Genomic DNA, 25,874 nt, shown 5'->3' on the forward strand with positions numbered 1-25,874 from the left:
ATTAACGAAACATGCGTTGTAGCAGAACAACCTGTATATACATGCACAGAAAGAAGCTATGAAGCCTATTGAGCATATGACAGATCTCTGGAAGAGTGATACAGATTGTCCCATGCCTTCAGCTTTTTTCTGTAAATCAGTAAACGTTTCCCTTCTGGTACTCATCCAATAACCCTTCCGTTAGCCATGAGTGAGCCCACCTTGACCCACTGTAGGGTAGTATATTCCAGATTCTAACCACTTGTTGCGTTAAAAAGTTTTCCTCATGTCGCCTTTGTTTCTTTAAATTTGTGTCTTCAGAGTTCTTGACATGCCTACCTGTGCAAACATTTATTCTCTAGCGTTTCTGTCAAACCCCTCATGATTCTGATCAGCTCTTTCTAAATCCTTGCCAACCATCTCTTCTCCAAGGAAATCAGCTCCAACTTCTTTAATATAGCCTCTTCACTGAAGTCCCTCATTCTTGCATCATTCTCAAGAATCTTTCATGAGTCTTGATTTGATTTCCTTCCCCTTCCCCTTTAACTCAAACCTGTTCTCACTGGAGATGTATAAACTGATAGTGACATGGTGAGGGCAACAGATATCTTGGTGATGACTCCAACCTAGCTCATCTCCTCAACTCATAGATTGAGAAAGAACATAAAGGAACAACAGAGAGAGAAATACAGTTAAATAAACTACACTGTACTCAAATCAGGTGCGAAAAGAGAAATCAGAAGGAAAAACAGGTCAAATTTTAAAAGGGAGAAAATAAAGCAGCAGTGAAAAATTTTAAAAATGAAGACTTGTAAACATCCTGGAGTAAATTGCTACTTTCCTACCTTTCTGGACTATCAAGTTAAAGTAACAAAGCAAGAATTTAAATGATTTCATTGAAAGAGTTGGACCGAAGGGTCTGTTTCCGTGCTGTCCATCTCTACGACTATAAAAAGGCTCCTTAAACTGTTAACTTGACAGCAAATTGAATTAGCATTTACAACAATAATGTAACAGTCCCTTGAAATTCTGGATGAGAATGAAAGTGAGTTGCTCTTTTCATGAATCACCCAACAATTTGTGGAATTTTGCAACTCAATGTATCACTTCCTCACCACAGTTGCTATTTTTGACACATTGACAATTAATTTAATGCATCCACTGTTATCATTTTCCTAGTGAATCCTGGGCCAATATTTTCTGAAAGGAAACAATCTAATTTGCATTCGAATGAATTAACACCAATTGCGTTTCATTGCTTGGAAGTCTTTTTTGCAGATATTCTTAGTGAATAAAAGAACAGCGTAATTTTAACCTCACATACTGGATGGAAATCACCTTGTTTGGGTCAAATTCCAGTTTATTGTCCCATGTGAAATTCCCAAACGCTGATTTCAACACAAGAACATGAAGCAGATGTGTATAAACCCAGCATTGTATCAGATCCAATTAGTTCCCAACAGGAAGGTTAACCTCAATCTACCTGCAATGTTTACATCACAATAAGTGCAAATCACATCCCCACTTCCGGGACAAAGTGAACCCGTTAGATGTAGTTGATATTAAAAACTCATTTCAGAATCCTAAAATCAGCAACCACATCAGCTCCCAATCGATACACACATTACACATAATTACATCTTATAAATCAATCCCTTCATCCACATCAAGCAAACCATGATTGACATTCAACCAGATATCCTTTCCTAACGTGTAGAGAGTCATTCCTGATGGAGGGCTTATGCCTGAAATGTTGATTCTCTTGCTCCTCGGATGCTGCCTGACCTGATGTGCTTTTCCAGCACCACACTCTCAACTAAGGTACACAGAGCCAAACCATGCCCAGCACTCCAGCTGTTATCTTACCAGTTATAATGCAGTAAGACTTTCTTAATCTTATACTCAAAACCCCTTGCTGTAAAAGCCAATTTACTACTTGTGTTCCTCATGGTTTGCTGCATGGTAACCTGGTTCCAGTGCCACAAGATGCTGAATGATCTGCTGTTCTCTGCTGGGATATATACTACTGTCTACTCAATGCCTCATGTTCCTCTTAGTATGAGTGAATATGATAAGGGGCCATTGCACAGGAGGTGATGTACCATCCATTTCCATCTGGTGCCTCGTTCTTTTTATTCACTCAAAGGATGCAAGTGTTACCAGTTAGCCCAGCGTTTATTGCCCATCCCGAGTAGCCCTTAAGAAGGTGGTGCTGAGATGCTTCCTGAACCTCTGTGGTGTGTCTAGTGTAGATGCACCCACAATGCCCTTAAACAGGGAATTCCAGGAATTTTCACTAGCGTCAGTGACGGAGCAGCAATATATACTTCCAAGTCAGGAAAGTGAGTGGCTTGGAGGGTAATTTGCAGGTGGTTGTGTTCCAGGTATCTGGTGCCCTTTACCTATCTGATGCAAGTGGTTGTCGGACTTGGAGGTGCTATCTAAGGACCCATTGCATCTTTGTAGATAGTACACACTCTATCCTCAGTGGTAGAGGGAGTGCATGCTTCTGCATGTTTGGTCTGCTTTTGTCCTGGATGACGTCATGCTTCCGGAGTGTTGTCAGAGCTAAGTTCACTCATCCAGAAAAGTAGGAAATAATCCATCACATTCCTGATGAGTAGATGATGAACAGGTTTAGGGAGTTAGGAATTGAGTTACTCCCTTCAGGATTCCTAGCCTCTGTATTTGAATGGCTAGTTCACTTCAGTTTCCAGTCTGTGGTAACACCTGAGAATATTGATAGTGGGGGGTTAGCATTGGTAATACCACTGAACGTCAGGGGATGATGGTAAGATTCTCTCTTGTTGGATGTGGTCAATGTTTGGCACTTGGTACTTGTCAGCTTACAGCTGGAGATTGCCTATGTCTTGCTGTATTTGGGTATGCACTGTTTCAGTATTTGGAGGAGCCATGAATAATGCTGTGCTTTTAGTAATCATGAGCAAACAGCCCCACTTCTGACCTTATGATGGAGGAAATGTCATTGTTGAATTGACTGAAGACAGTTAAAAATCACACACCAGGTTATAGTCCAACAGGTTTAATTGGAAGCACTAGCTTTTGGTTCACAACCAATTAAACCTGTTGGACTATAAGATTAGGTTACTTACAGTGTGGAAACAGGCCCTTCGGCCCAACAAGTCCACACTGACTCTCTGAAGAGCAACCCACCCCGACACCTAACACTAACAATTTAGCATGGCCATTTCACCTAACCTGCACAATTTTGCTCCTGTGAGAGGAAACTGGAGCACCCGGAGGAAACACACGCAGACACGGGCAGAACGTGCAAACTCCACACAGATAGTTGCCTGAGGTGGGAAATGACCCCGGGTCTTTGGTGCTGTGAGGCAGCAGTGCTAACCATTGTGCCACTGTGCTGCCCCTAACCTGCTGTTGTGTGATTTTTAACTTTGTACACCCCAGTCCAACACTGTCCAAATTATGACTGAAGATAGTTGGGCTGAGGACACTAACCTGAGAAACTTGAGCATGGCTTGGTGGTACAGTGCTAACTTCCTTACCTTTCAACAAGACTCCAGGTTCAGGTCTAATCTGCACCAGACATGTGTATTAACATCTCTGAACAGGTTGATTAAAAATATCTAGTTTGAGGAACTCCTGCAGAGATGTGCTGGAGTTAAGGTTTAACTCCAACTAGCACAATCACAGTCTGTTACTTAAATGTAACACCTATGTAACACTGATGGCAACACAGGGTTACTGCTAGATTCATCCTTCATGTTTAGAGTCAGTTTGTGAGTACACATATTTCACATGACTGGACCCATGAATTAAACTCCAGCAGTCTCAGGTGTGAAGGAATGCAAAATAAGTTCCTGCCTATGAAGGTAAGAAAGTCAATCTACCTGAAAGGTTCTGAGAACTTAACATGCAAACTTTAAACTGTCATCAATTCCCATTCAGTTAAGTTCCCCCACCTTCTAAAATCCCTGGTCAAGCATGGAAAGTTCTGCCCAATGACTCCAATGAAGCAGTCTTTTTTGTTACAATTACAATATTTTCCCAATTGCATCTCTGCTTTTCAAAGTATTCTTTCCAATAAGTCCATGATACACATACATGTCCAGTCAATTATTTTATAAATTATTATTTCAAATAACACATTCCTAGCACCATTCAGTGGTTTTGGAACTGCACTCTATCCAAACAGTGTTTCAACACTTCCTTTACTTGTATCTTGTAGGTGGTCGACAGACTTTGAATTACACTATTGTGAGTTTGAGGTTTCAAAGCTTATATATTTTGAGACAAACCCCTAATTGAAAAAGGAAATTGAAAAAGAAACTGATATTTCCAATGTTTAAGAAAACTAAGACTGAAATGAGATTGGAAACTTAAATGTCTGGGGAAACTGAAACCATTAAAAATAGATAGAAATGATCAAATTTGGATACCAATAGGGCAGTACAGGCACGCTGAAGAAGGAAGCCATCTCTGTTGGCTGAGGATCGCACTGTTCGGAAGGAACCTCATTGTGCTGATACGTTAACTGCTTCTCTTCCAGATGCTGCCTAACCTTGGAAGGCTTTGTGCCCCCAGGGTATAAAGCCCTCCCCTTATTTAAAGCTCTATTGAGAAACTCCCCTTGCACATTGTTTCATGGGCTGTCAGTCTGGCTGCTTTACATATAATCAATACCTGCACACTCAGAATATGCAATGTGGCACTGACAACGTTTTGATTTTACATAAACTACCCTCCCATTATTAAGATTACAGCACTAAAACCTTTCAAGCTAGAAACTTAACCAATTCTCAAAGTTAGAAACCATACAACATCAGGGTGTAGTCCAACAGGTTTATTTGGAAGAACTAGCTTTTGGAGCGCTGCTCCTTCATCAGGTAGCTATGGAGCACGATCATAGGACACAGAATCTTTAGCAAAACATTATCGTGGAGAAAGTGAGGACTGCAGATGCTGGAGATCAGAGCTGAAAATGTGTTGCTGGAAAAGCGCAGCAGGTCAGGCAGCATCCAAGGAACAGGAGATTCGACGTTTCGGGCATAAGCCCGAAAGAAGGGCTTATGCCCGAAACGTCAAACCTCCTGTTCCTTGGATGCTGCCTGACCTGCTGCGCTTTTCCAGCAATACATTTTCAAAACATTATAGTGTCATGCAACTGAAACAATATATTGAACAAACCTAGTTTATTGTTAAGTCTTTCATCTTTTAGAATGCTTTGCAGATTTTGGTTCATTAATATGTAAATCCCAGAACTTCTTTTAAGTCACATTCTCGAGATAACAAGTTAAAAATCACACAACACCAGGTTATAGTCCCACAGGTTGATTTGGGAGCACTAGCCTTCGGAACGCTGGTCCTTCAGGATTCTGTTCCACAACCACCTGATGAAGAGGCAGCACCTGGAAAGCTTAGTGCTTCCAAATAAACCTGTTGGACTATAACCTGGTGTTGTGTGATTGTTAACCTTGTTCATCCCAGTCCAACATTAGCACCTGTAAATTGAGACAACTTAAGATTTTATTTTTAAAAACTGTCATCTCAGCTCAGCCAATGCATTAAAGGTGTGAAGTTAGCGTCTGCCTGTATCCCAGTTTTGAGTCAGAATGGTTCCATTTCCAAAATGGGAATTTATATAATGTTATATGGATTGACTGCCTGCAGATTGTGTGTTTTTTGAGCAAAATAGAATGTATCTACAAATACAACTCTGCAAATGCAAATTCACCCCATAGATTTATATTTCTGTGTGTGCATAAGAGAATGAGTGCATGCATGTGAGTGTGTGTTGTGAGTGGGCATGCTTGGCAGGTTGTGTGCGTGATTGTGGTGCAGTATAAACCTGTGAGAAGGTGTATGTGTGGGTGTGGGTGTGAGTGCGGGGGTGTATGCATGTGGGTATGACAGAGAGCGTGTGTGAGTATTGAATGTGTGTGTGTGTAGTGAAGTGGGGTCACCTGTACTGTGACATGAACCCAACATCCAAGTTGAAGCCATCCTCATGGATGCCAAACGTGGTTATCAGCTTCTGCTCAGCCACTCTGTGTTGTCGCATTTCCTGAAGTCTGCCTTGAAGGACAGTCACCTGAAGATCCGAGGCTGAATGTCCCTGACCACCGAAGTGTTCCCTCACTGGGAGGGAACATCCCTGTCAGGTGATTGTTGAACGGTGTCCATTCATCCATTGTCGTAGCGTCTGCTTGGTCGCGCCAATGTACCATGCCTCGGGGCATCCTTGCCTGCAGTGTATGAGATAAACAACACTGGTATCCCCACGTGTAATGGTGGTATCCGTTTCGACATTCGGACACGTATTGCAGTGGTTGCCATGACTGGGTTGTACGGTGTTGTGGTCAATATTGTCCTGAAGGCCGTACAATTTCCTCCGAACAATGGACTTTTTAAGATTTTATGGTTGTTCAAAGGCGAGAATTGGAGGCGTACGGAAGGAGTTGGCGAGGTGCCCATCCTCATCAATAATGAGTTGCAGGCTGCAAAGAATATGGTGTAGTTTCTCTGCTCCCACAAAGTACTGGACAATGAAGAGTACCCTATCGGTTGCATCCTGCATTGTCTCCTGAGCAGGTCATTATAGTTGTTGTGGTTCTGTTCACCGAGCTGGAAGTTTTTGCTGCAAACGTTTCGTTCCCTGGCTAGGGAACATCATCAGTGATATTGGAGCCTCCTGTGAAGGTCATTACAGTTTCTCACTGTGGCATGTCGGAACTGGCAACCGATGCAACCTACACTGTATCCTACACTAGTTATCTCTTTCCAATCTACACACAAGACATTGGTGCTCCTGACCTTATCAGGGTACAAGTCTGATTCTCAAAGCAACAGGCCAATATTAGAACTGAACTTATAGCTAGCTGATATCTTTTATAGCATTAGGTTCCACTGTGTTTCACAGCCAAAGATGTACTTTTGAAGTGAAGCCCCTGTTTTCTAGAGAAATACAGCTTTCAGATGATTCAGCTTCACTTCACACTGCAAGATCCCTCAAGTAGCAACAAATGACCAGAACATCTATTTGTTGCAAGGCAGACATAAGCAGACCAGCCCTGCACACATTTCAACAGCAAAAGATATGTTTTATAACCCTCAATGGGGTTAATGGAGCTCCACTTTAACATGTCACTAGATATTGCAGAGGCTCACTGAAGTGTTAGCCCAGAAAATATGCTTAATACTTAACATTTACTGATGTCCTTTAGGGAAAGAAACTGCTGTCCTTACCTGGTCTGGCCAACAGATGACTCTAGATCCATAGCAATGTGGCTGACTGTTAACTGCCTCTCGACAGTTAGGTATAAGCAATAAATGTTGGTATGGCCAGTGACACCCTCATCGTGTGAATGAATAAACAAAACTTCGGATTCAGGGTTATGCCTTAATGTCCATTGGCAGTTGTGCCAGTGTTAGGAATTAATATTTATAAGTATCAGCAGTCCTTGAACTCCTTCCCCACGCTTGTTCCAAAGACCAAGATGATATTGATCTAAAAGTAGCTTTTAATGACAAATCTGGGAAATAAGCTTATTTCATCATCCACAGTTGACTCTTGAAATTACTATTGACCAAGCTGGCATTGAATTCAGTCAGTTAATGGCTCCACTTTAAACCAGACAGAGGGTGATGTGTCAAATATTCACCCACTAATACCAATAACTGGGGTCTCCCAATAAGCTTACCAATCTAGAGTACAAAATATTGTGGACCAAGCATTTTCTACATTTTAATTTTTACTTCTATTTTGGAGACAGTTTTGTGTCTCAGCATCTGGACAGATATTTTTCAGCACTACCTCACCACACAAATAAACGTGCTGCACTTTAAGGTATCTTACAAATTATACCTTCAAAAATGCAAAGAAGAACTCAAACTTAAGAACAAGTATTGATGAGCTGTATTATACACTGGTTATCCGTTTCTATTCTTCACACAAGACACACTTACCCTTGGCCTAATCAGGTTCTGGGCAATGCTGGCTGGATCAGTGTTTCTTACCCAACCTTAGTCAGCTTTGAAAAGATGACACTGAGCTATCTCCTTGAATTGTTGAAATTCATGTACTGCAGGTAGACCCACAATGCTATCACGGAGAAAATCCCTGCACTTTGATCCAGGTACGGTCAAGGAACAAAATCCTTAACACCCTCCTCAATAGCATCAACACCAAAATTATGTTGATAGGTTAGATGAATGACCAAAGATCTGACAAATAGAACGTTACAGCGCAATACATGCCCTTTGGCCCTCAACGTTGCGCTGAGCTGTAAAACCAATCTGAAGCCCATCTAACCAACACCATTCCATTTTCATCCATACAATTATCTAATGATCACTTAAATGCCCTTAACGTTGGCAGGTCTACTATTGTTCCAGGCAGGGCGTTCCACGCCCCTACTACTCTCTGAGTAAAGAAACTATCTCTGACATCCATCCTATACCTATCACCCCTCCATTGAGAGCTATATCCCCTCATGCTAGCCATCACCATCTGAGAATAAAGGCTCTCACTGTCCACCCTCTGATCATCTTGTATGTCTCTATTAAGTCACCTTCTGTCTCGAACGAAAACAGCCTCAAGTTGCTCAGCCTTTCTTCATAAGACCTTCCGTCCATATCAGGCAACGTTCTAATTGCACCCTTTCCAAAGCTTCCACATCCTTCCTATAATGCAGTGACCAGAACTGTATACAATACTCCAAGTGCGACCACACCAGAGTTTTGTACAGTTGTAGCATGACCTTATAACTCTGAAACTCAATCCCTTTACCAATAAAAACCATATGCCTTCTTAACAACCCTATCAACCTTTCAGGGACGTATGCACATGGACATAGAGATCTCTCTGCTCATCCACACTACCAAGAATCTTACTAGTAACCCAGTACTATGTATTCCTGTTACTCCTTCCAAAGTGAATCACCTCACACTTTTCCACATTAAACTCTATTTCCACCTCTTAGCCCAGTTCTGCAGCTTATCTATGTCCCTCTATAAAATGCACCATCCTTCCACACTGTCTACAACCCCACCAACCTTAGCAGCATCCGTATATTTACTAAGCCATCCTTCTATGCCCTCATCCAGGTCATTTATAAAGATGACGAAGAGCAGTGATCCCAAAATTGATCTTTAGAGTACGCCACTAGTAACTGAACTCCAGGATGAACATTTCCCATCAACCACCACCCTCGGTCTTCTTTCAGGTAGCCAATTTCTGATCCAAACTGCTAAATCACCCGCAATCCCATATCTCTGTGTTTTCTGCAATGGCCCAATGTGGGGATTCTTATCAAGTGCCTTACTGAAATCCATATATACCACATCAACCACTTTACCTCCATCTATCTGTTTGGTCACCTTCTCAAAGAACCCAATAAGGTTTGTGAGCACGACCTACTCTTCATAAAACCACGTTGACTATCGCTAATCAAATTATTCCTCTCTTGATGATTATAAATCCTATCTCTTATACCCTTTTCCAATACTTTACCCACAAACTAAGTAAGGTTCACTGGTCTATAATTATCAGGGTTGTCTCTATTCTGCCTCTTGAATAAGGGAACAATATTTGCTATTCTCCAGTCTTCTGGTACTATTCCTGTAGACAATGATGACATAAAGATCAAAGGCAAAGGCTCTGCAATCTCGTCCCTGGCTTCCCAGAGAACCTGATGATAAATCTCATTCGGGACAGGGGGCTTATCTATTTTCATACTTTCCAGAATTACTAACACTTCCTTGTGAACATCAATCCAGCCTAGTCTAATAGCCTGTATCTTCAGTATTCTCCTTAACAACACTGTCTTTATCCTGTGTGAATACTGATGAAAATTATTCATTTAGCGCCTCTCCTATCTCTTCAGACTCCATGCAAAACTTCCCACTACTGTCCCTGAGAGGCCCTATCTTTCTCTAACCATTCTTTTATTCCTGATATATCTATAGAAAGCTTCAGGGTTTTCCTTGATCCTACCTGCCAATGACTTCTCATGTCCCCTCCTGGCTCTTCTTAGTTCTCTCTTTAGTTCCTTCCTGGGTAATTTGTAAAATTCAAGTGCCATAGCTGAGCCTTCATGTCTCATCCTAACATATGCCTTCTTCTTTCTTTTGACAAGAGATTCAACTTCTTTAGTAAACCATGGCTCCTTCGCTCGACCACTTCTTCCCTGCCTGACAGGCACATACTTATCAAGGACACGTAGTAACTCTTCCTTGAATTTGCTCCACATTTTCAATTGTGCCCATCCCCTGCAGTTTGCTTCCCCATCCTAAATCCTGCCTAACTGCATAATAATTGCCTTTCCCCCAACTATAACTCTTGCCCAGTGGTATATATCTATCCCTTTCCATCGCCAAAGTAAACTTAACTGAGTATGGAGTATAATGTGGGAAAATGCATAATTATCCATTTTGGCAGGAAGAATTTCCCAATTAGAGATTACAGAGGTCCAAGGTGCAGAGTTGTCCTTGTGCTTGGACTGCAAAAAGTTATTATGCAGGTGCATCAAGTCACTAAGAAATTGGATAGAATAATTGGTGCACTAATAACTAACAGGCCATATTAATGCCAAGGATTAGAGGGTTGTCTGTCGAGGCAAAGTTGAGTAGGTTAAGATTATATCTACTGAAGCTTAAGCAAGTAAGAGGTGACTTGGAACTTTCTTCCAAGAAAATTTGTGTAAGTGAAGTCCTTGAACATTTTGAAACAAAGGTTATGAGGTTCCTGCTAAGCAATAAGGTGAAAGGTTACGAGGGCAGTGAGAATCTGGATTTGAGGTCACAATCTGATTAGCCAAGATTTTTTTGGGATGGTAGAGCAGGGTGAAGGGTTTCAGGGATGAGGAACTTTAGTTAAATGGTGTTTTATCTTAGAGACGAGAAAGCTGAGAGGAAATTTGATACTAGTTTTCAGAATCACAAAGGAGTCTGAACAGAGTAGAAAGGAAGAAACTGTTCTCATTGGTGGAAGGATTGAAAAAGAGTGCAGAAATAATTGATGAAAAAAGCCAAGTCTTTATACAGTGAGTGGTTGGGATTTGGATTACAGTAGATGAAAGTGAGTACTGCAGATGCTGGAGGTTAGAGTCATAAGTGTGGTGCTGGAAAAGCACAGCAGGTCAGGCAGCATCCAGGGATCAGGAAAATCGGCGTTCCTGGCAAAAGCCCTTCATCAGGAATGAGGCTGGGAGCCTCAGGGGTGGAGAGAAAAATGGGAGGGGGTGGGGCTGGGGAAGGTAGCTAAGAGTGCAACAGGTGGATGGAGGTGGGGATGAAGGTGATAAGTCAGAGACGAGGGTGGAGCGGATAGGTGGGAAGGAAGCTGTGCATAAAAGTCTGGTGGCAGCAGGTTCAATTGAGGTATTCAAAAGAGAGTTAGACAATTATTTAAGTAGGGCAAATGTGCAGGATTTCAAGGAGAAAACAGGAACATGGCATTTAGTGAATCACTCCTGCAGAAAAATGACACTAGCACAATCTGCTCAGTTGCCTCATTCTGCACTACAATCATTGTGATGTTGTGAACTAGCAGTTGTGACGAGAGAACGGCTTAGGAGTGACATTGGGGAGACTGAGATGGGAATGAAATAAGGACAAAATGGAGTGAGTGCAAGATGCAGAAAGGGGAGAATACATTCAGATGTCAGTGGAGTGAGGGGTGAGTGAAGGGAGGAGAGTGTGAAGTGATAGCGAAGTAATGTTGATTGTGAAGTGAGGTTGAGGGTGGAGTGAGGGACAGTGGGTTGAGGGGACGGTCAATCGAGAGGATAGTGGAGTGAGGGGACGGTGGATCGAGGGGACGGTGGATCTAGGGAACGGTGGAGTGAAGGGATGGTGGAGTGAGGGGACGATGCAGTGAGGGGACGGTGGAGTGAGGGGACGGTGGAGTGAGGGGACGGTAGAGTGAGGGGACGGTAGAGTGAGGGGACGGTGGAATGAGGGGAAGATGCAGTGAGGGGACAATGCAGTGAGGTGATGGTGGAGTGAGGGGACGGTGGATCGAGGGGACGGTGGAGTGAGGGGACAGTGGAATGAGGGGATGGTGGAATGAGGGGAAAATGCAGTGAGGGGACAATGCAGTGAGGGGACAATGCAGTGAGGTGATGGTGGAGTGAGGGGACGGTGGAGTGAGGGGGCGATGCAGTGAGGGGACGGTGGAGTGAGGGATAACACAGTGAGGGTCAGTGGAGTGTGGGGACGGTGAAGTGAGGGGACGGTGGAGCGAAGGGATGGTGGAGTGAGGGACGATACAGTGAGGGAAGGTGTATTAAGGGGATGGTGCATTAAGAGGATGGTGGCATGAGGAACGATGGAGTGAGGGGATGGTAAAATGAGATTGTGAGTGGAGTGAGAAGCAGACAGTAGAAGCAAAGTGAAAAGAACAGACTGAAGCATGCAAACTAGGAAATGAACTGCTTAAATAGGACAGAATGACTTAACTGTATGGTTTATGGTTAACTAACAGAAACTTGCTCCTTTACTTTCTTTGTCTTTAAGGTTTTTAAGTTCTGCAATGTAGCAGTTGCATTTTTGAGAATTTTCCTGCATGTGTGCAATTTAATGTAGGCAAAATGGAGTGGTCCCACTTTGTTGGATGATATGGCCCTTTCACAAACTATTAAGTAATGCCAATCCTTTTCCTAAATATAGTCTGGCTCTTGGACCCTTCATAAATTCTCCCCACCCTGATCACAGTTTGAATTATGGCTCTCACTTTCTTATCGCAGCTTCAATAATTTCCTTACCATCTTCTTTTGTTAGACTCTCTGTATTTAGGCTTTTACATTACCTTCTGTTGCCTTAATTCTGGCTTCATGGTGTTACTAACATTGTGACCTTGGTTTAAATTACTTTTTGGCCCTTGATTTCCCTTCTACTGTCTTGCCCCGTGCTGTCTGCCCATTGTAGTGGCAACATTCATTATCAGCTTCTTGTAATCATTTATAATTTCCTGAATTCTTACCCATTATGTGTTATTAATTTAAAATCCTCCCCTATCTAGAATAATGCTTTTAGCTTTACTAACAGATTTTTTTAATGCCTGTTTGCTTCCCAGTTACACTTCTAATTGCAATGGCTCCTACAGATCCTTTCTTGCCAATAGGATCTGTGACTGCCAGGTGTGTTAGCTTCCAGCTCACATTTGCTTTTGTGCTTACCAGATCTGAAGTAAAAGGTTTTAGTGTTCAGTGCTGTTTGTCCTTTGTTGATGTTTCCATGAGCCTTTTTTGCAGGCTGTTTGACTGTTCAGCTGCTGTAGCCACCAACTGGATGTAAAAGTAATTCTTAAAACCAAACAGTTTTTAAAGCTTGAAATGGAAAATGGGAAGTTCTTTGGGGTTTCCTGGAATTCTTGCCATTGTTACTGCATTGCGCAGTGCACCCAAACCCAAATTCAATCTGATTATACTTGGGTCGTTTGATGCCACCATGCCCTTTTCTTGAGTGAATTGCAGTACCTCCTCGGTTTTGAGCGATAAAGGAGCAACCATGAATGAGTCTTAATTTGAGGCTTCTGTCTTAAACACAATGTGGTTTATTGCATAATAATAATCAGGCACAACTGACATCAGATAATAAGACTGAAAAGAATATAGGTATTCATTTGAAACATCATGCCTTTTCCTCAGTCTATATGACAGCATCAGATTTGATGAAGCTGATTGCAGTCTCCAACACCAATCCTTTCAGAATCATTTCAAGTCACAAAATGATACATGTTCTATCAAACCTGAAAAAGTCAGAGTAGAAGACTACAGCAAAGCAGATGGTACCAAGATTAACAACAGTGAAAGTTTTTTTAAAAAAGAGACAATAAAGGTAATTCGGCAAAAGAGTCACATCAGACTCACATTAACTTCCAGACCTGCTGCATTTTACAAGCATTTTCTGTTTATAACTCAGACCTCTGGCATCCATAGTATTTTGCTTTTATTACAAAAACACAGAATAGATTAATATCATTATAAATAGAAACAACTTTTAGGAGCTTGGATAAATATATAGGTTGGGAACATACTAAAAGATGACTGAGTCATTGGGATCATAAAAATAATGGAAAAAGATATAAAGGTTAAGACTGGAATAAGAGAAGCTAAGAACAGACATGATGAAAACATTTTAAATAAGGTAGAGTGACAGTAAAGGACGTTTCAAGTTCTATTACTTCAGAATTAGTGGGAGAATAGAAAACTGCATTTAAAATAGTTTCATATGAAGAAAAATAGAGTGTCACAGATAAGGGCTTTTCTTCTGAACATGAGGAATGATATCACACAGAGTTCAGGTATGAGGCCATTTCTGTTCACTGTGTACATTAATGATGTAGATAGCACACCAGAGGGAGTGTTGCTGAAATTTGTATTAATACAAAAATATGAGGTATAGTTAATCTTCCGAAGACCAAAGCATACTGAAAAGAGATATTGATAGGGCAGAGAAAAAGTTGTAAGGGAAATTCTTCAGCATGAAGAGTGATGTGACCCATATTGATATTATGAGTTGGCTTAAGGCAGCGAAAATCAGGTGGGTTTTGCAGAAAGATTTCACAAAATATTAAAGATAGACTGTCAGGTTGTTAAAAATAAATAACTCATGAAATTTTAGAATTTGTCATGTGTAGAGAATATAAAAGCTATGACAAAAAACATGAAAAGCCAATTGAAAATAACATGAAAAAGACAAGCCTTACGCCTTTGTGCCTCAATACATACAACATTCACAATAAAGTGGGTGAATTAATTATACAACTAAACAAACACAGGTATAATATAGTCAGCATTACAGAGGGATGGTTGCAGGGTAACCAGGGATGAGTCTAGGGTTCTGAATTTAAATAGCGGAAACTATGACGATGAGATGCAAGTTAGCTATGATGATTTGGCGAACATTACCTAAAGGCAATGGAAAGCATGTAAAGAGTATGTGGGTGAACTACAACAATTGTCGATTCCTGAGAAATTCCAGGTCTGGCAGAATCTGTGAAGAGAAATCAGAGTTAATGTTTCAAATCCGGTGACCCTTCTGAGGAAACTGAAACGTTAACTCTGATTTCTCTTCACAGATGCTGCCAGACCTGCTGAGCTTTTCCAGCAACTTCTGGTTTGATTTCTGATTTACAGCATCTGCAGTCTTTTCATTTTTTAATTGTTCATTCCTGTCTGACACTAATGTAAAATGGGGAAGGTGGTCAAACCATGGCATATAGGGGAAATTAGAGATAGTATGAGATCCAAAGAAGAAGCATACAAATTGGTCAGAATAAACAATAGGCCTCAGGAGTAGCAGAAGTTTAAGCTTACAGAGAACATAAGAAACTGACTGTAAAAGGTATATGAAAAGAAAAAAAAATGTGAAGACAAATGGAGGTCCCTTACAGTCAGAAACATGGGAATTTATATTGGGGAACAAAGAATTGGCTAACTAAATGAAATGTATACTTTGGTTCTGTGTTCACAAAGGAGGACACAAAGAACATACCAGAAATGATGGGGAACATAGGGTCTAGTAAAAGGCAGGAACTGAATGAAATCAGTATTAAGAAGGAAATGTTGTTGAGGAAATTGATAGGATTGAAGATAGATAAATCTCCAGTCCCTAGTAATTTACATGCTAGAGTATTTAAGAAAGTGGCTCCACAAACAGTTGATGCATTGGTGGTTATCTTCATTGACTCGATGGACTCTGGAACAGTTCCTACAGATTTGAGCTAACCCTTCTTAAAAATGGAGGTTGGAGGAAAACCAGGAATTATAGACCAGTCAGTATGATGTTGGAAGTGGTCAAAATGCTAGAGCCCATTGTAAAACATTTAATAGTAGACCACTTGGAAAATAGTGGCAAAATCACCCAGAGGGTGGCGGCAACTTGTGGGTAAAAACCTGGCCATCAGGTGTGAGACACACTCTCTGCTGTTGTGTATGTTGCAGGTCTGGCCCATTCCCTGCAACTGTGCTGGTTCAGTCACCTGAGTTATTTCCAATTTCATCTGGAAGCCTAAGGTAGACCCAGTTTGCAGGAATTCCATTTCAAAAGTCTGGATAAGGGGAGGATAATGTATCCAATGGTGCCCTCATCCCAGTGGTCACTTTTGTGTGCGGCTGCATCAAGCTCTGCATAGACCTTTGGTAGGAGAAAGTGAGGACTGCAGATGCTGGAGATCAGAGCTGAAAATGTGTTGCTGGAAAAGCGCAGCAGGTCAGGCAGCATCCAAAGAGCAGGAGAATCGACATTTCGGGCATGAGCCCTTCTTCAACCCTTATTCCTGAAGAACGGCTCATGCCCGAAACGTCGATTCTCCTGCTCTTTGGATGCTGCCTGACCTGCTGCACTTTTCCAGCAACACATTTTCAGCATAGACCTTTGGTACACAAACACCTAGTGTCACCATGTACTGAGGTTCTACCTGTGCGTGGCATTGCAAAGGATGGGACTGGCCTCGTTGCTGTGGAACTCTCAACATAGTTTGACCATTCTGTATCACCTGTCCTTCATCGAGAAGTTCACAAAGAAAAACACATTTGACCACCAATCCATCAGGAAGGGATCAGCATGCAGAAGTCTTAAGACCCTGAGGGAAAAGGAGAGGGTGGATCCTGTCATTGAGCAGAACACCAAAGTCATTGGCAGAATGCCTCATCACCAGAACTTTCCAATAAGCACCAAGGTATCATCTGGGTAATAGTGAGATATATACCATAAATATGTACACCCACACAGTCTGTGCCACAATACACTGCCCTCAAAGTGGCTGCAGGGTTAGATGCAGTAAAGAGTGTCACATCCCCTTCTCAAAACACTTTTCTCAAAATGGAGACCTGTGACCAGTGGGGTCCCACAGGGATCCATGATGGGATCACTGTTGTTTGTGATATACATTAATGGTCTGGAGGAAGGTACAGGTGGTCTGATTAGCAAGTTTGCAGATGAAACTAAGATTGGTGGAGTAGCAGATAATGAAGGGGACTGTTAGAGAATGCAGCAGAATATACTGCAGATAGATTGGAGAGTTGGGCAGAGAAATGGCAGATAGAGTTCAATCCGGGCAAATGCAAGGTGATGCATTTTGGAAGATCCAATTCAAGAGCAAACTACACGGTAAATGGAAAAGCCCTGAAAAAAATTGATGTACAGAGAGACCTGGGTGTTTAGGTCCATTGTACCTTGAAGGTGGCAATGCAGATCAACAGAGCGTCAAGACGTCATCTGCATGCGTTCCTTCAATGGACGGGGCATTGAGTACAAGAGTTGGCAGGTCATTTCACAGTTGTATAGGCATTTGATTCGGCCATATTTGGAATACTGCATACAGTTCTGGTCACCACATTACCAGTATGTGAATACTTTGTTCCATAGAATCCCTACAGTGTGGAAACAGGCCCTTCAGCCCAACAAGTCCATACCAACCCTCTGAAGAGTAACCCGCCCATTGCCCTACCTTATACTTACCCCTAATTAATAGGGGTACCTAACCTACAGATCCCTGTGAAGGCTGGGCAATTCACCTAACGTGCATCTCTTTGGATTGTGGGATGAAAGCAGAGCATGCAGTGAAAACCCACATAGAGACAGGGAGAACATGCAAACTCCACACATACAGTCACCCAAGGCTGGATTCAAACCTGGGTCCCTGGAGCTGTGAGACAGCAGTGCTAACCCTTGAACCGCTTTGCCATCCATGATGAAGGAAGCTGGGAGAGCCACTGATGTAGGTTAGAAGAGACAAGGCAAGGGAGAAAGAACAGAATTGAAATTGAAAGAAAATGATTATGTAAAACAATGGACAACATTTTACCAAATTGGTTCAATGCCAATTTTGGAGAGTTTCATGAAGTGTTTCTCGATGAGTTCTGGTGAGTTATCCATTGTAGTTCTGTGCTTTTCAGCTCATTAAGAAGGCTTCATACCTCCATGTTCCCCTCTCTCACACTTTCTTGTATTCAGCAGGAACAAAATTCTCATTGGTACCAGAACCTTTCAATGATCATGCCCTGGGGGCCATATTTAAATGTCATGCTTATTATGTCAACTAGTGCCAGCCTGATCTAAAGTAGGCAGCTGGGTCAATGCAAGGTCCATTGTTTGGACAAATATCTTCTGCATTCAATGAGGGTAAATACCATAATCCTCACACTTCAACCCACACTCATTCTAACTTTATCATTGTATTTCTCTCCATCAAGACTCATAACTGGCTACTCTCAATATTGCATTCATCTTTGTTGCAAAATGGTGGCAAAGTAAGATGCTCCAGCCAGCACTCATCCACTCCTCCTATTCTTCTTCTTCTTTTCTTCTTCTTCTCCCTTTTTCTTCCTTTTAGTGCTTTTTTTCTTGGCTTCTTTTTTTAGAACATAAAACATACAAAAGTACAGCACAGAACAGGCCCTTTGGCCCACAGTGTTGTGCCAATATTTAATCCTGATGTCAAATATAATAATTTAACCAAGCACCCCTCAACTCACTGCTATCCATGTGCATGTCCAGCAGTTGCTTACATGTCCCTAATAACTCTGCCTCCACCACCACAGCTGGCAACGCATTCCATGCATTCACAACTCTCTGCATAAAGAACTTCCTCTGACGTCTCCTTTCTACCTTCCACCTAATATCTTCAAACTATGACCCCTCGTACCAGTCAATTCTGCCCTGGGGAAAACTCTCTGGCTATTGACTCTATCTATTCCACTCATTATTTTGTACACTTCGATCAGGTCTCCTCTCATTCTCCTTCTCTTCAGGGAGAAAAGACCGAACTTATTCAACCCTTCTTCCTACGGCAAGCCCTCCAGTCCAGGCTGCATCCTGGTAAACCTTCTTTAAACCCTCTCCAAAGCCTATGTATCTTTCCTATGGTAGGACGACCAGAACTGGAAACAGTATTCCAAGTGCGGTCTCACCAGGGACTTGTAGAGCTGTAGCAAAACCTCACGGCTCTTAAACTCGATCCCCCTGTTAATGAAAGCCAAAACACCATTTGCTTTCTTAACACCCTATCCACTTGGGTGGCAACTTTGAGGGATGTATGTACTTGCACACTCAGATCCCTCTGTTCCTCCACACTGCCTAGAATCCTGTCTTTCATCCTATATTCAGCATTCAAGTTCGATCTTCCAAAATGCATCACTTCGCATTTATCCAGGTTGAACTCCATCTGTCATTTCTCAGCCCAGCTCTGCATCCTGTCTATGTCGAGCTGCAGCCTGCAGTAGCCCTCTATACTATCAACGCCTCCAACCTTTGTGTCATCTGCAAATTTGCTAACCCACCCCTCAACCTCCTCATCCAAGTCATTTATAAAAACTACAAAGAGCAGAGGCCCAAGAACAGAGCCCTGCGGGACACCACTCAACACTGACCTCCAGGCAGAATACTTTCCATCTACAACCACTCTCTGCCTTCTGTCAGCCAGCCAATTCTGAATCCAGATAGCCAAATCTCACGGTATCCTATACTTCCTGACTTAATGAATGAGCCTACCATGGGGAACCTTATCAAATGCCTTGCTGAAATCCATATACACCACATCCACTGCTCGATCTTCATCAACCTGTCTTGTCACCTCCTCAAAGAACTCAATAAGATTTGTGAGGCATGACCTGCCCCTCACAAAGCCATGCTGACTGCCTTTAATCACACTATGCTTTGCCAAATAGTCATAAATCCTATCCCTCAGAATTCTTTCCAAAACTTTGCTGACCACAGACACAAGACTGACCAGTCTATAATTGCCAGGGATTTCCCTATTACCCTTCTTGAAAAGAGGAACAACATTCACCTCTTTCCAATCTTCCAGTACGACTCCCGTGGAGAGTGAGGAGGCAAATATCCTCACCAGCGGCATTGCAATCTCCTTTCTCACTTCCCGGAGCAGCCTAGGATAAATCTGGTCTGGCCCTAGGGATTTATCAATCTTAATGTTTGCCAAACTTTCCAGCACATCAACTTCATCAATATCGATCTGGTCAAGACTGTATTCCAGCTCCTCAAAGTTTTCATTCACAACAAATTCCCTTTCCTTGGTGAAAACGGAAGCAAAAAACTCATTTAGGGCTTCCCCTATCTGCTCAGACTCCACGCACAAGTTCCCTCCGCTATCCCCGATCGGCCCTACCTTCTCCCTGATCATTCTCTTATTCTTCATATATGAGTAAAATGCCTTTGGGAAAGGATTTTGGAGAGAGCGCAGAGGAGGTTCACTGGGATGCTGCCTGGTATGGACGGTGCTAGCAATGAGGAGCGGTTGAGTAGATTAGGATTCTTTTCATTGGAAAGAGGGAGCGGGGATGGGACCTGACTGAGGTCTACAAAATCATGAGATGTATAGACAGGGTGGATAGCAAGAAACTTTTTTCCCCAGAGTGGGGACTCAATTACTCGGGGTCACTTGTCAAGGTGAGAGGGGAAACGTTTAAGGGAGATATGCATGGAAAATTCTTCATGCAGAGGGTGTTGGGTGCCTGGAATGCATTGCCAGTGGAGGTGGTAGACATGAGCATGATAGCATCATTTAAGATGTTTCTAGATAAATATATGAATGATACAGGTCCACCGCTGCTGAAATCACTGCCAAAACTACCAGACATGTCACTTCCAACCCCACAGTTGCTGCCACCTGAGCCACTTCCGCCCGCAACCAACATCACTCACCGCAACACCGCTGACAAACATGTGGCTGCTGCCAAAGACACCGCGAACATCATATACAACGTGACTTCTGCTGCCATGGAACCACTTTGACAGAGCATCGAGGACAGAAGGTGAGTTGAAGCGAGGGCTGTCGGGAAGGGTACAATTTCCCTATTAAAAAGGGATTTTTGGGGGGGGTTGGGCCTCCATTTTGACAAAGTGGCGAAGAAAGAGCTGCTGGGAAGGTAAGGGCTTAATTTATATTTGGGCAGTGGCTAAACCTGAGATACAACACGTGTAGTATCTCCCTCATGCCCCCCTCCTCTAACCAGAAGAAAAAGGCTCGATAAGGTAAGGCTTTTTTTTTCTTTATCCTTCTTGTTCATATATTTAAGTGCATTGTTTGGTTTTACTTCGTTCATATGAAGCAAAGCTTGCAATGGCAGGGGACCTCAGACCCGTGGCATGTGACTCTTGCTTGATGTGGGAGCTTAGGAATGTGTCTGGCGTTCTTGACTCTTACACCTGCAAGAAGTGTGTCCAGCTGCAGCTCTTGTTTGACCGCATGACAGCTCTGCAGCTGTGGATGGACTGACTGTGGAGCATCCGCGATGCTGAGGAGGTCATGGATAGCACGCTTAGTGAACTGGTCACACCGCAGGTTAGAATTGCTGAGGGAGACAGTGAATGGGTGACCAAATGGCAGAGAAAGAGTAGGAAGGCAGTGCAGGTGTCCCCTGCAGTCATCTCCCTCCAAAACAGCTATACTGTTTTGGATACTGTTGGGGGAGATGGCTCACCAGGGGAGGGCAGCAGTTGTCAAGATCATAGCACTGTCGTGGGCACTGCTGTTCAGAAGGGCAGGAAAAAGACATGTAGGGCCATAGTCAGAGGGAATTCTACTGTGAGGGGAGTAGATAGATGGTTCTGTGGCTGAAAATGGGACTCCCGGATGGTATGTTGCCTCCCAAGTGGTCAGATCAGGGATGTCACCAATCGGCTGCAAAGGATTCTAAAATGGGAGGGTGAACAGCCAGTTGTCTTGGTGCATTTAGGCACCAACGATGTAAGTAGGAAATGAGGAGGACCTCCAAGGTAGTGATCTCGGGATTACTACCAGTGCCACCTGCTAGCCAGGATAGAAATGAAAAAATAGGCAGGATGAACACGTGGCTTGAGGTATGGTGTAAGAGGGAAGGATTCAGATTTGTTGGTCATTGGGACCGGCTCTGGGGAAGGTGGGAGTATTACAAAATGGACGGTAAACATCTGAACCAGACCAGAACCAATGTCCTTGGGTGAGTTTTTGCTACTGCTGTTGGGGAGGTTTTAAACTCATGTGCTAGGGGACTGGGAACCAGAAGAGAAAACACGTAGGCAGTGAGGTGGAAACTGGAGACTGTAAGAATTATGAAGATAGCATTAACAAAGGGAAAAGTGGGGAGAGAGCAGGTGAGCACAAAAGAACTGGTGGTCTGAAATGCATCTACTTTAAGGCAAGGAGTATAGTGGGTAAGGCAGATGAACTTAGGGCTTGGATTGGTGCCTGGGAGTATGACATTATTGCAATCACAGAGACTTGGTTGAAGGAAGGGCATGATGATTGGGAACTATATGTTCCAGGATAGAGATGCTTCAGACAGGACAGGGAGGGAAGGGGGGGTGGAGTTGCATTGCTGGTCAGGGATGATATCACGGCTGTGCTAAAGGAGGACACTATGGAGGTCTTGGGTAGTGAGGCATTATGCGTGGAGCTGAGAAATAAGGAGAGTGCAGTTACATTGTTGGGGCTGCATTACAGGCCTCCCAACAGTGAGCGTGAGGTAGAAGAACAAATAAGTAAACGGATTATGAAATGATGTTGAGACAATCGGGTCGTGGTAATTTTAAATTTCCCAACATTGACTGGGATACACTTAGTATCAGAGGTCTGGATGGGGTAGAATTTGTAAGAAGTGTCCAGGAGAGTTTTCTAGAGCAGTGTATAAATAGTCCGATGAGGGAAGGGGCCATATTGGACCTGGTACTGGGGAACGAGCCAGGACAGGTGGTAGAAGTTGCGGTGGGGGATTTCATTGGGAACAGTGACCACAATTCTGTAAGTTGTAGAATACTCATAGATAAAGATGAGAGTGGTCCTAAGGGAAGAGTACTAGACTGGGCCAAGGCCAATTATATCAAAATTAGGCAGGAGCTCAGAAATGTGGATTGGATACAGCTATTTGAAGAGAAGTCCACATTGATATGTGGAAGGCTTTCAAAGATAGGTTAAAGATAGTGCAGGATAGGCATTTCCCGTTGAAGGCAAAGGATAGGAAGATTCCTGAACTGTGGATGACAGGAGAAATTGTACGACTAGCCAAGAGGAAAAGGGAAGTGTACATAAGGTCTAGGTAGCTAAGAACAGAATGGGCCCGGGAGGAATATCGGAAGCGTAGGACAAGCCTTAAACGAGGAATCAAGCGGGCTAAAAGGGAGCATGAAGTAGGTTTAACGAGCAGAATTGAGGAGAATCCAAAATATTTTATTCTTACACAAGAAGCAAGCGAGTAACTAGAGAAAGGATTGGTCTCCTAAAGGATAATGAAGGAAGGCTGTGTGCCGAACCTGAGAGAATGGGTGAGATTCTGAATGATTACTTTGCATCAGTGTTCATTGAGGAAAGGAATATGATGACTCTTGAGATTAGAGATAGATGTTTAATTAGTCTGGATTATGTTGACATAAGTAGGGAAGATGTGTTGGATATGCTAGAGGTTATTAAGTGGACAAATTCCCAGGACCGGATGGGATCTATCCCAGGTTGCTGAGGGAGGCGAAAGAGGAAACAGCTGGGGGCCTGACAGATATCTTTTTGGCATCCTTAAATACAGGTGAGGTGCCGGAGGACTGGAAGGTTGCTTATGTAGTCCCCATGTACAAGAAGGGTAATAGGGATATTCCAGGTAACTACAGACCAATGAGCCTGACGTTGGTAGTGGAAAAGTTGCTGGAGAGGGCACTGAGGGATAGGATCTATTTATATTTAGAAAAGAATGAGCTTATCAGTGATAGGCAACATGGTTTTGTGCGGGGGAGATCGTGCCTTACCACCTTAATAGAGTTCTTTGAGGAAGTGACAAAATCGATAGATGAAGGAAGGGCTGTTGATGTCCTATACATGGACTTTAGTAAGGCATTTGATAAGGTTCCCCATGGTAGACTATTAGAGAAAGTGAAGTCACATGATGTGCAGGGTGTACTAGCTAGATGGAGAAAGAACTGGTTCCACAGGGATCAGTGTTGGGGCCACTGTTGTTTGTGATATACATAAATGATCTGGAAGAAGGCACTATCAGTATGATCAGCAAGTTTGCAGACGACACAAAGATTGGTGGAGTAGCAGAAAGCATAAGGGACTGTCAAAGAATACAAGAGGATATAGACAGACTGGAGAGTTGGGCTGAAAAGTGACAGATGGATTTTAATCCAAAAGGTTTTGAGGTAATGCATTTAGGCAAGACTAATTCTAGAGCGAATTATATAATAAACGAAAGAGCCTTGGGAAAAGTTGATGGGCAGAGAGATCTGGGAGTGCAGGTCCATTGTACCCTGAAAGTAGCTGCACTGGTGGATAGAGTGGTCAAGAAGGCATATAGTATGCTTGCCTTCATCGGACGGGGTATTGAGTATAAGAGCTGGCAGGTCATGTTAAATAAGACAATGGTTTGGCCGCATTTGGAATACTGCGTACAGTTCTGGTCGCCACATTACCAAAAGGATGTGGACGCTTTGGAAAGGGTGCAGAGAAGATTTACAAGGATGTTGCTATGGAAGGTGCTATGAAGAGAGGTTGAGTAGAAAAAAGGAGACTGAGGGGGACCTGATTGAGGTTGTCAAAATCATGAAGGGTATAGACAGGGTGGACAGAGACAAGCTTTTTCCCAGGGTGAAGGATTCAGTAACAAGAGGTCACACTTTCAAGGTGACAGGTGAAAAGTTTAAGGGGGATACTCGCGGCAAGTACTTCACACAGAGTGTGGTGGGCATCTGGAACACATTGCCAGCAGAGGTGGTAGAGGCTGGCACAGTAGATTCATTTAAGATGCGTTCGGTCAGATGCATGAGTAGGTGGGGAGCAGAGATACAAATGCTTAGGAATTGACCAACAGGTTTAGACAGTAGATTTGGATCGGCTCAGGCTTGAAGGGCTGAAAGGCCTGTTCCTGGGCTACAAATTTTCTTTGTTCTTTGGATGCTAATGAATGCACTGCTTCTGTCCCATTGCCCCCACAGTGTGCATCACTTCCTTGGTGACATCACCCATGATACGATGACCACACCGACTCGAGACAGTTTCCTTCCCCACTCCCAGCTCCAGCCCTACACCAGGTCCTAGCTCCCAGTCCTGCCATGCTTCTACCATCCCTCCAGACTCCCCCTCACTGAGGATGAACAATCAGTCCTCAGCAAAGGTCTCACCTTCATTCCACTATGCTCCTGGATCAACGAATTCAACACACATCGCGTCATCAAATCTTTCTTCTCCCGACTCCACCTCCATGCTTACTTTTTCAATCAGAACTCCCACCCATCCTCCAAGGACCCCCTCCAACATACTCCATTCATCTGGACACCCTGTGCTGGTCTGTTACCTGCTTTCAACCTCTTCATCTCCAACTGCTACCGTGACATTGACTGCCTCAACATGTCCACCTCTCTCATCCACACAAACCTTTCATTCCGCAATGTGCAATTCTCCACTCCCTCTGCCCCAACCCCAACCTCACCATCGAACCAGCGGACAAGAGGGGGCACAGTGGTAGTTTGGTGCCCTGACCTCTACACCGCCAAAGCCTCCTCCTAGTGACCCCCCTGACCACGACCTCATCCCCCCATGACCAAACCATCATCTCCCAGACTCCAACCTCATCATCTAGGAACCCCGCACTGCCCGGTTCCAGCTCTTACTCAAAATTCACAAACCTGACTGTCCCGGCCAAACCATCGTCTCCACCTGCCCCAACCCCACCGAACTTATCATCTCATATTTCGACAAAGTCCTGTCCCTCCTTGGTCCATGAACTCCTCACAAACATTCAGGACACCACCCATGTCCTCCACCTTCTCCATGACATTCGGTTCCCCGGCCACCAATGGCTCATCTTCACCACTGACATCCATCCACTGTGACGAAGTCCTCCAAGCCCTCCATTTCTTCCTCTCCCACTGACCCAACCAATACCCCTCCACACTCACTTGATTGACTGAACTGGTCCTCACTCTCA

The sequence above is a fragment of the Hemiscyllium ocellatum genome, chromosome 37, assembly GCF_020745735.1.
Source record: "Hemiscyllium ocellatum isolate sHemOce1 chromosome 37, sHemOce1.pat.X.cur, whole genome shotgun sequence".
NCBI classification, from domain to species: domain Eukaryota; kingdom Metazoa; phylum Chordata; class Chondrichthyes; order Orectolobiformes; family Hemiscylliidae; genus Hemiscyllium; species Hemiscyllium ocellatum.